Raw genomic sequence first — 11,832 nt, forward strand, 5'->3', positions numbered from 1 at the left:
AAGATTTTCGCATTCAACAAGATGCACCTGGAAAAGCTCAGAGTGAAACGTTATTTTGCAACCAGTCACTAACCTATCGTTCTCGGACAGCATCAAAAAAAAAAAAAAGTGTACAATCTAATAGGCCCCACACTGTCAACCAATCTCCAACCCCTGTCCTATCGTTGCAATGTTGCATCTCTGTGCCTGTTTTACAAGTATTTTAATGGAATGTTCTCTGATGAAATCATCACACTTGTAGCCCCCTTGACATGCATATTCCCAATAAACCTGTTTAGCAACAAAATCCCACCCCTTCATTGTCAAGGTCCCTAGATGCTGGAAACATTCTACTCTAATAGATTTCCTTGGACTGCTAGACTTTGGAATTCCCTCCCTGTTACCTACTTCACTGTCCATACTAACATGCAGAAATCGAAGTGAAATCTAAACTGACATTTCGTTCATTTCCTCAAAACATGACCCCAAATAAGTTTTGTTTGTGGTTGAACGTATAAAAGGTAATTCTATGTATTTTTATTCTATTTTGATTCATTTAATAACATGACCTCAAATAAGTTTTGTTTGTGGTTGAACGTATAAAAGGTAATTCTATGTATTTTTATTCTATTTTGATTCATTTAATAAAGTTTTGAAACGTGTGTAAACTCACACATTTTTAATAATTTTTACCTTTGAACCTTTATTTAAACACCACTATAAACTCATCTCTCTCTCTCTCTCTCATATATATATATATATGGCACAATCACGTTGACACATCAGTTCTCGCCAGATCATCAAAGTTAAGCAACAATGAGCCTGACCAGTACGAGATGGGTAACCATTTGGGAAGTCTAGGCACTGTATGTACCGCACCGAGTCATAGAAATTTCCAGGTTGGTATCTGGAGGCACATTAATTCACTGGGCGAAATGCACCCCAAGTCTGCATTAAGACATGCATCTAGGAGAAGGAAACTGATGTAAACACCTGCGCTCTACTGTATACTCTGGCAATTATCTACATGGACGGAGGTTAGCAGTAATACCAAAAAGTGTGGTTGGTTCTACACAAAGCCGTCACCACTATAAACAAATCATCTGTGTAGATTTCCGAGCAACTTTGTTGTTTTGACAGAACCTCATATGTCGAAATCGACAGGAGAGTCCATTATATATATATATATATATATATATATATATATATATATAAGTGAACGTGTCTGTGTGTTTGTCTGTCTGTCTGTCTACATTTCCCTACGCAATAGCTTTCTCAATTTTAAGTCTACAGACTCGAAATTTGATATACAGGGTACTGAGATTTGGGAAAATCTTTGTGATCAGTTTTCGGCCAGAAATTGGTCTGTTAAGGGGTCAAAGTTCAACGATTTGACCGTTGAGAACTCTACCAAACTCCTCCGACAAATTTGGGTCTAAACACTTGAAATTTTAGATATAGGTTCCTTGGACATGGATCTAACTTAATAACTTGATTTGAGCCTAAAACAATAAATGTTAACGGATCATAAAAAAATAAAACACATTTGCTCTGCAATAGTATTGAGCACTCTCTTCAGGTTTTTAATAATTACCAATTTTACTAAATATATTATATATAATAATTATTAATTTATACCTACAAACACTAGTGTAGGGTAGCAATTTCTGCCGGTCATGAGATTTGAATCCAGCCACGAAGCCAACTTGTGCTCCATTTGCTGAGCCTCTACTTCAGGGCCACAAAACAATTGTCATGGGAAAAAAAAAAAAAATTCAGGTAAATACAAGGACAATCTAGAGTGTTCACACGAGCAGAAGTCGTGAACATTGCTTAGATGCTAGTTGACTGCCTTAATTCTATTTCCACAGAAAGTGCCCATCCTTAAGTATTCTTAAAATGACTTGATAATTATCATTAAATAATATTTATTATTTTATATCTACAGACACTTGTGTTTCAAGCTTACGCAAACATTTAAAAGTTGAAAAACTTCCAAGCCCCTCTCTTTAGGTAGAGCACTGTCGTAAATGTATGTCACCCACTACTTGAATGGCTGTAAAGCGAGGCTCGCTGTTTGTTTGTAAATAAACAAGCAGATTGAGCATTTTAAAAGAGGTGAGTGAATGTTTATTTAAAATAGACATTTGTTGATGTCATTTGCGAGTGCCGCTCCTATGGGCCAATGGGTAGAACTGACGATTATCAATGCAATGGTTGTAGGTTTAATCCTCGGCTAGGGAAGGGTGCTAGTCTTGCTTCACTGATGAGTTGTGATACAACGAAACAGTACTGTATGTGGATGACTACATAGACACATATATATATGTCTTGGAAGTTTTTCAACTTTTAAATCTATATGAAAAAAAGTTTTGTTCCCATGTCTTTTATTGGAAAACTCCTTCGCTTAACAAATACTCTGGATATCTTAGCATTAAGTGAGACTAACCTACACTCCTCCATCCCCTCTAACTACTTTAACATGCCCGGACTTTGCTGTAAGGACTGACAGACATATGAATGGGCTTGGAGTCTATATTCGAAACACTCTCCCCTTGACAAGAGAAAGAAAACTAGAATCGGACGATAAAGCCTTTATGTGCTTTAGACTTAATATGCAACATAATATGAGTTACTTTTATTTTCTCTACCGCTCTCCCTCGACCCAGGACTGTACTTTAATAAACAAAGTCTCTGACAGCATAGATACAGCACTTTCCCTCGACACTAGCGCACAAGTTCATGTATTTGGAGACTTCAATGTCCATCACAACAACTAGTTTTAATTTTCTCTTTACACAGACACAGCTGGTAGCACAACACATAGCTTCTCTATAACTCATTCCCTATCACAGATGGTTACGTTTCCAACCCGTTTCCCTGACCAGCAAGGACAGCACAGATCACTCTTAGATCGGTTTCTGACCACAGTTCCTGATGATTGTGTTATGAACGCTCACAGCCCACTTGGGAACGCTGATCATGTAGTGATAATAGTTGAAATCGCCCTAAACTCTAGGGCCAAAATGGAAGAGCCATTGCTCAAAACAACGAGATATTATAAAAAGGCTGACTGGGAAGCCATCAGAGATCTTATCAGAGATGCTCCATGGAGAAATATTTTTCTCTTCCTGCTGAACAGAGCGCAAACAAGACCACTGAATGGTTCAAAACAGCAATTGAAGCACATGTTCCCATGCGGAAATCTTATAGCAAGCCCCACTCTCCCCAATGGTTTACTTCTACTTGCGCAACTGCCATTGCTCAAAGGCAGCATGCATACAGCAGATTTAACCGACATAAGTCCAGTTCAAACAAACAGAAGTATATAGAAGCTAGAAGTAACGTTAAGAAAGAAATAGCGACAGCTAAGAGAGAATTTACTGAAACCACCAAAAAACGCATTGAAGCACAGAAATTAGGAACCCATGACTTCTGGAAAATCTACAACAGTCTAGTAAATAATGGGCAATCAACAATTCCCCCACTATCTAACAATCATGAGCTTGTTTGCTCAGCAACCGAGAAGGCTAACATGCTTGCCAGTAGGTTTGCCTCAAACTCCACACTGAACCCTGCTAACCACCCTTTCCCGGACTTTCCTTTGCGGACAGATGCCACACTAGATGATCTGAAAATCACCCCTTCTCAGCTGCATGCTATCATAAAAAATCTTGACATTTTAAAAGCATGTGGACCTGATCTCATCCCGGCTGTGCTATTAAAAAAGTGCTCTGCCGAAGTAGCTCCAATCCTCTCCAAACTTTACAACAAATGCCTTAATGAATCTTGCTTTCCTGCCTGCTGGAAAACTGCTTCTGTGGTACCAGTATTCAAGAATTCTGGCGAAAGAACTGACCCAGTAAATTACTGCCCCATTAGCCTCCTCTCGCTTTTTGCCAAAATATTTGAGTCCATAATTAACCAAGCTCTAGTCCATCACCTTACGGATGCTAAACTTCTGACCGACCAGCAATATGGATTTAGGCAAGCCCGTTCCACAGCAGACTAACTGTAATCTCCGAGCATATATACCATTCACTTGACAAAGCAGGGGAGGGTAGAGCAGTAGCTCTAGATAGATTTAAGGCTTTTGACAGGGTATGGCACAAAGGTCTTCTCAGGAAAATCAGATCATACGGTATCACTGGAAGAATACTTAACATAATTAAATCTTTCTTAGATAAGAGAAAAATCCAGGTAGTCCTCGATGGTCGTACATCTAAACAATATGATATAAATGTGGGAGTGCCCCAGGGGTCTATCCTTGGACCTCTATTATTCCTGATATTCATAAATGACCTCACTGACAAAATTGTCTGTGAGATGGGTATATACGCTGATGACACCATGCTCTAAAACAGACACAACAGGAAAACAAATGAACACATATCTAAAGAAATGGCAGAAACACTAGAGGATGACCTCCAATCTGTAGTGGAATGGGGACATAAATGGGTGGTCACATTCAATGCTGCCAAGACTAAACTTGTTTCCTTCAATAACTACAAGAAACCTTCTCTACCACCAATAGCAATAGCCAAAGACTCTTTATCTGAAAGCACATCTTTTAAACTCATTGGCCTAACGTTCACAGGAAACATGAGTTGGAACAATTACATTGAGAGCATTGCCAGGACCGCTGCGAAGAAGGTAGGTTCTCTCTACCGTGCTAGAAAGCTACTAACGCCCGAAAGTATCCTGTACATCTATAAGGCTACCATTCGCCCATGTATGGAGTATTGTTGTCATATTTGGGATGGTGCATCTGCTACTAGTCTCTCGCTCCTAGACAAGGTACAAAAAATCGCCAACCTAATAGGTCCTGAACTGTCATTCTGCCTGTTCTACAAGTACTTTAAACGGTAAATGTTCTGACGAACTGTAAGCACTTGCACCCCCTCTACGTAAATACCCCTGAAAACCCGACAAGCAGCAAAATCCCACCCCTTCACAGTTGAGATCCCTAGATGTAAGAGAGCCTTCTACTCCAGTAGTTTCTTCCCCAGAACCGCTAGACTTCGGAATTCCCTTCCAGGTTCCTGCTTCCCCAACTGTACTGACATGCAGAAGTTCAAGAATGACGTTAACCAACATCTTGCTGCCCAACTCCCCACCTAGAACCCCTGTAGCCTGTGTCCCTAATAGTAGCCCCCTACATCAAAGTGACAATGTGCCTTGTTTGGGGTAAAATTGTAATAAAAAAAAAAGCAAAGAAAATCAATTAATCTCTTGTAATCACTGCTTAATTTTTTTTAAAAAATAAAACAGTATTTTATCTCATGGGTCCTCGGCAGTGTTGATCAAACATCACCTCCCTTAAAAACAAAAACGTTTGGGATATCGAATTTAGTTTTTGCTCCAAATTATTTTTCACTGACCTCTTTATGTTATTAAATATGTTCTCCTTACCTGTGTTGTTTACTATATATACATATATATATATATATATATATATATATATATATATATATATATATATATATAACGCAATCATGAAGTGAAGACTAAAATTCATGATTAAAACGTTTAAAATAAAGTTAACAGGGTAAAGAGAAGGGAACAAAAAAATGGGGTGTCTGACGGGTTTCGCCCTTGCTTTATCAAAGCTGTATCGAGGAATTTGTTTTGGAGAAAAAGAAACGAATGGGAATTGAAAACATGTACAAATAAAATCACGTTGTGTTACGTTATGTGTGGGGAAAAAAGAAAATGGAGAAATACAGCAACGTTATATTACTCGAAGATCCTAGAGACTAATCACGCTCAAACTCAAGAGGCATTCCTTCTGTTTACAAAGGGAAGGCCTTCTCAACCGAACGTGAACAGTCTCCAAGATCTTTAAATGAAATAATGAGTGAGCACGACTCAGGATTGAAAATGAGTTCGTGCTAAAGGGTTTTTATAAGGTGGTCAATAATTGAAGACCTATATGTTTCGGCAAATAGGTCTTGTTTGGTATGTCTCATTTCTGATTTTGATAGGCATGTGTTGTTGGACTCTTCCATCCAATCTTAATGTTGTTCAACCCACATAGTTGGAACTGTACCTACATTCAAAAATGTAAATTACATTATGATTATGATGGGAGAAGGGGTAGAACATCTTTTCGAGAAGATGGCATTAACGTTCTCGTAGAAAACACTAAACTATTTGAGAATTCAAATATTTCAGATTTACATTGAAGAAAGATTCCCTGATCTAAAAATTTCTTCTTAAGACTACTTAAGCTTAAGCCTTTAATTCGAGGCATTTTCTAGAATGAAAGCATGAATTTTGATAGAAACTGGAATTAAAATTCTAAGAATGAGCTATAGTATCATGTTATCTTAATTTTAATCTTTGCCAGGGAACATAAACGTGATGCAAAAGTGTTTTAAGGAATTCATTTTCCACGTTCTGAGACGTACGTATATATTATATAATATATATATATATATAGTAAGTTATAAAATGTATATGGCGATTAAGCTACACTGAATATTCCGCGTTTCATTCACTCTAGGACTCTTCAGGCTTATGCGCGAATTCTGTGGTTATAGAAGATGCGCATATAAAAACGACAAACAACCACAAAATTCACGCATAAGCCTGAAGAGTCCTAGAGTGGATGAAACGCGGAATATTCAGTGTAGCTTAATCGCCATATACATTTTATAACTTACTAACTAGCTCTACCTACATATTGAGCACTTTTGAAGTAAATACTTAAAGTTTACGCATAAATCTATACTTTCGTATATTAATTTTATGTGAGTAAATTAAGTAGTTATATATATGTAAGTGTTAGTATATGGAATTAGTGGATAAGCATGCAAACAAACCAGTTAAAATAATGACACAGGCACATTTAGGATTTCAATTTATAATTCATAGCTTATACATGGCATAAATGGCTTTATTGAAAAAGAAATGCTTTTTTAAATAAAAGCTAAGTAGTAGGTCTTGAATACACACACACACACACACACACACACACACACACACGCAGAGAGTGGTAGTTCTCACAATAAATCCTCCTCATCCCAACTATGTTGAGCAAAAATAAAATGTTAAAATTAATTAAACAATGAATGTTATGATTACAAAAAATGCCAACAAAAATATTCTCATCACGCATCCTTTGCAATTGATCGGTTTAAAAGAAACACATGGTTCATTATTTTTAATGCGAAAAAAAAAGGCTCAGCTGTAAAGTTAAACATATATTTTCATGCTTGTTTGCACGCACCCACATAAAATAGCGACATGAATATTTTTAAATAATGTAAGCGAAAAGAACAAAGAGTTTTGTAGGTGAAACAATGTTAAACTGGTGGTGCTCCATTGATATAATCAGGCACTGATGTAAACGAGTATTGTATACTTTTGGTCAGTGTACAGCTATAATCTTCTTTGACCAGGGGCACAAGTGATGTCAAGCCTAACATCAGAAGTAGGAAAGCCTGGATGGATAGAGCAACCCAAAAGCCTCTGAGAAAGAGCAACGAACAGCAACAAGAGCCCGTAACCGATGCATCGTCTTCATTTGTATCTGAATCATTACATAGTTTACCCATTTCTCTTTCTACATCAACTGAGGTTTCTTTCTTGACTTCATTTGCAATATGGCGGTCTTTCTGTTTTGCTATTGCATTTTTTACTCTTCTTTGTTTGTGAGATAGAGGCTTGGGTTTCACATCAACAGTTCTTTGTATTTCTTCACAGGCAGTGAGACATTCTTCGTCATTTTTAATATAGCTGAAGATCTGCTCTGGTGTGATTAGGCTTTTTATTTTTTGTCTAGCAGATATGCTTCCCAAAAAAGTTTCTTGTATTTTTTCGCTACAAACGAGTTCTTCTACATCACCATTACTAATATGTCCATTTTTCTGTTCTGGTGGGACAAGCCTTGTTTTTTTACAAGGAAAAGGTTTGGGTTTCACATCAACAGAGCCTTGTATCTCTTCACAAGCAGTGAGATATTGTACGTCATCTTTTACAATATGGTCTACTTTCTTTTTTGGTGAGAGTTGTAGGTCTATTTTTTGTCTGGGAATTAGAATCTTTGGTTCTACAAGAGTTTCTTGTAACTCAGTACTAGAAATGCGATCCATGCCATTTTTAACAGTACGGTCACTTTTCTCTTCTGGTGGGACATGCCTTATTTTTCTTTGTCTGCAAGGTGCAGGCTTAGGTTTCACAACGTCAACAGTTCGCTGCATCTTAGGAGCAACGTGCGAATCTACCCCATGTTTGATAACATGCCCACTTTTCTGTACTGGAAAGATAAGTCTCTTTAGTCTTGGTCTGGGTGTTAGAATCTTCGGTTCCACAACGATTTCTTGTACTTTCCCATAAGACACAAGACTTTCTACATCATCTTTAACAATTTCACAGCATTTTTGTTCTGGCGCGACAAAGTTAACATCAATTGGTTCTACGTTTGTTGTATCTTCATATTCAGATTTGCAGAATTCGCTCTTTTCTTCATCAGCTCCAGCTTCTTGTACACTTGCATCAACGAGAGTTGGCACAGTTGGGATCGGGGGGTTGCTGAAAGAGTTAAATTTTATCTGAAATGGAAGAATTGATTAGAAATGGCTGCTATGTGTGTCATGATATAATCGTTATAATCTTGGACATATATCGAAATCGGTGTACATGTGTATCTTACATGAATATTGGTTTATTGATTTTTATTGGCTTCAAGAAATTATCCACCCCCACCTTATTCAATACTGAATTATTTAGCTGATTGTTTAAAAGGCAATAAACTGCTATTTCTATTTATTTTGTGCACGTTAAGTTGATATTATTATGACATGAGGTTAGTTGAAACTTTGAGTTGAGTTATGCCGTTTCAATAAAATATTATCTTCCAACATTTCATTATATATCACATCTGATAAAAGGATTCAATGTAATAGCGACTAGGTCATAAAGTAAATATGGATACCCTGAAATATTGCATAATGAAGCTTGTTATGTGAATGGAAAAATTTGAGTTACACCTAGGGGCCAGAGGTGACCTCAGGAAAGCAGAAGTTAGTGAAATCGCATGATACTAGGGAAGAGATAATTCTGTCTTTTTCTGATCACCTTTCTATCAAAGATAATGTAAAAGCCATCTATTTTAACCTCATTAAAAGAATGTACGGTACAGACGTCTTATATTATATATATATATATATATTTATATATATATATATATATATATATATATATATATATATATATATATATATATATCAAATTGTAATTCAATGAATTTCAAAAAACTCTCATTGAAATGAAATGAAGTGGTTGAGTTTCATATCAAAGAATTTTTATTATTCTAAGCAAGACAAAGAATGCTTTAGAAAATTAATCTCCTTAACCTATAGGGTTTCGATGTCTACCATCTCATCAGAGGAGAGAAAATATTAGCAAATAGTTATAAAGGTATGCACCCTATTTGCTAAAGTCAGTGAGACATGGAAAGTCAAAGTGAAAATAATACATTTATCAGAAGTCCTGTAGCAGGAGTATTTGTAGAAAAAGGATATGAATGTTTTTGTTGATCCAACTTGCTTGGTAAAATCCATATTATACGTTCTTTACATCCGTTTGGTAATAATTTCCAAGCTATATACTGGGTAATCCGCATAGCTGTGTATATATCCGAATCGGGCAAGTGCTTGTTTAAATTTGTTTTGGGTCCAGCAATAATTCAAAGTCTGGTGGAAACCTTTTCATTAGAAGTTTATATTATTTTTAGTGGGGCGAAGTGTTAGGGAGAGTAGGTAATGGTAAGTGGTAGGAGGTGGGGTGAGACATATGTACATATTCATCCTAATATAAACATGAACACACATATACAAACTCACACATACACACAATATACATATACAATATACATACAAATACACATACACACACACACACATATATATATACACATATACACACATATATATATATAAACATATATATACATATATATATATACACACATAAACATACATACATCTATATAAATAGATATCTCTTCAAGTAGAATCTAAGAATCATAAAGTTTTACCGGTCGCCTAATTGAGGTCAGGTGGTGTACAAGATATAGGGACTTTGGTTCGGGGGAGGGAGGGGAAGAAAGGAGGATGAACAAGAATAATATAGATATAAGAACAAAAACCAAAATAAACTAAAAATAAAAAGATGGGCCAAATACGTAAATGGAATAATTCTTTTTTTCCTGATTTTTCCTAGTTTAATCTCAAACCTCATTGTCAATTTAAATCGTATTTGTTCTGTCAACTCAAGTTATATGTACTTCCCATGAGGTGCTAATTATTATTAATTTTATACGTATCTATATTTCCCTTAGAAAGAGGATTGACATAAAGTTTAGAATATACTAATGTTTATTAGCTAATTGTGAAATTAATTCTAATATTATTGATGGAACGTTTTATCTTTATTTTATGGTCCTTACGGTAATAGTTCAATGCTAAATAAGTTAAAACAGAGGTAATAAAGTAATGATAATACCTTACTGAAAAAAGCATTTAAAATCAGTATATCCATAACCTTATGCTATTTAATAATATTTAACCGGGGAAATTTTCTACAACTGCATTCCAATATACACAAAGTTACCTATAAATACATTAATACATATACATACACACATACATATACCCACACACATATATATATATATATATATATATATATATATATATATATATACCCACACATAACATATACATACACACACATACGCATGCATGAACGTGTACAATATATATTTTTTACATACTCGCAACCATACGGTTAATGCACACATACGCTCACTTATTCTACATATACTTACATCTAAGCCCATATATACCCACAAATAACAGGTGTTCCATATATACACAGATATACCCTCATATATACAAAAATGTATTTAAACATAAAAATGTATGCCATTATTTAACACCATAAATTATAGCAATAATTAGTGTATGTAACTTGCCTAAGTTTATCAAAGATATTTTTTATTTTCTTGATTTTGTTATAATTTTTTAACCCCTCCTCTGCTAATTTAACATTAATAAGATGAAAAAAATGGGATTGTGTAACTATGGTTATAGAATTTAATTAACCTAGTACCAACAGGGATGACGCATCAATGAGTATAGTTCTTTCTTGTTTATACGTACGAATCTGGAGATTACCTTGCAATGGGGAATTTTTACTCCTTTTCTGGTTAGTAGAATTTCTTCTTTTTCCTGTTCAGCTATTGAACCTGATTCATTGAAGATGACATCTCTGCTATGGAACACTCTGGATTTTCTGGTATCAAAGAGTCGATACCCTTTTATACCAATCCCGTAACCAAGGAATTTGCACTTCTTTGCTTTTGAGTCCATTTTGAATCTTATATCCTTCGGTACATGGACAAAAGCATCACATCCAAAAATGCGTAGGTGTTTCACATTAGGCTTACGTCCCTTCAGCACTTCATATGGTGTCATACCTTCTACTGCATTTGTTGGGCTCCGATTTCTAATATACAAAGCCGTTGATAATGCCTCAGCCCAAAATTTCTTAGGCAGCTTAGAATCCGATAGCATTGATCGAACCATCTCCACCAATGTTCGGTTCATCCTCTCTGCAACACCATTTTGTTCTGGCGTTTTTGGAACAGTATACTCGTGCTTAATCCCATCCTTCTTCAGGTAGTTTTCAAATTCTTTTGAAGTATACTCTTCTCCATTGTCGGTTCGTAAAACCTTTATATTTTTACCAGTGAACTTTTCCACCATAGTTTTCCATTCACTGAATTTTTGGGGGACATCTCGTTTATTTTTGAGGACATATATCCACACAAATCTGGATTTGTCA

The sequence above is a fragment of the Euprymna scolopes genome, chromosome 15 (genome assembly GCF_053919585.1).
Source record: "Euprymna scolopes isolate OS-2025 chromosome 15, ASM5391958v1, whole genome shotgun sequence".
NCBI classification, from domain to species: domain Eukaryota; kingdom Metazoa; phylum Mollusca; class Cephalopoda; order Sepiida; family Sepiolidae; genus Euprymna; species Euprymna scolopes.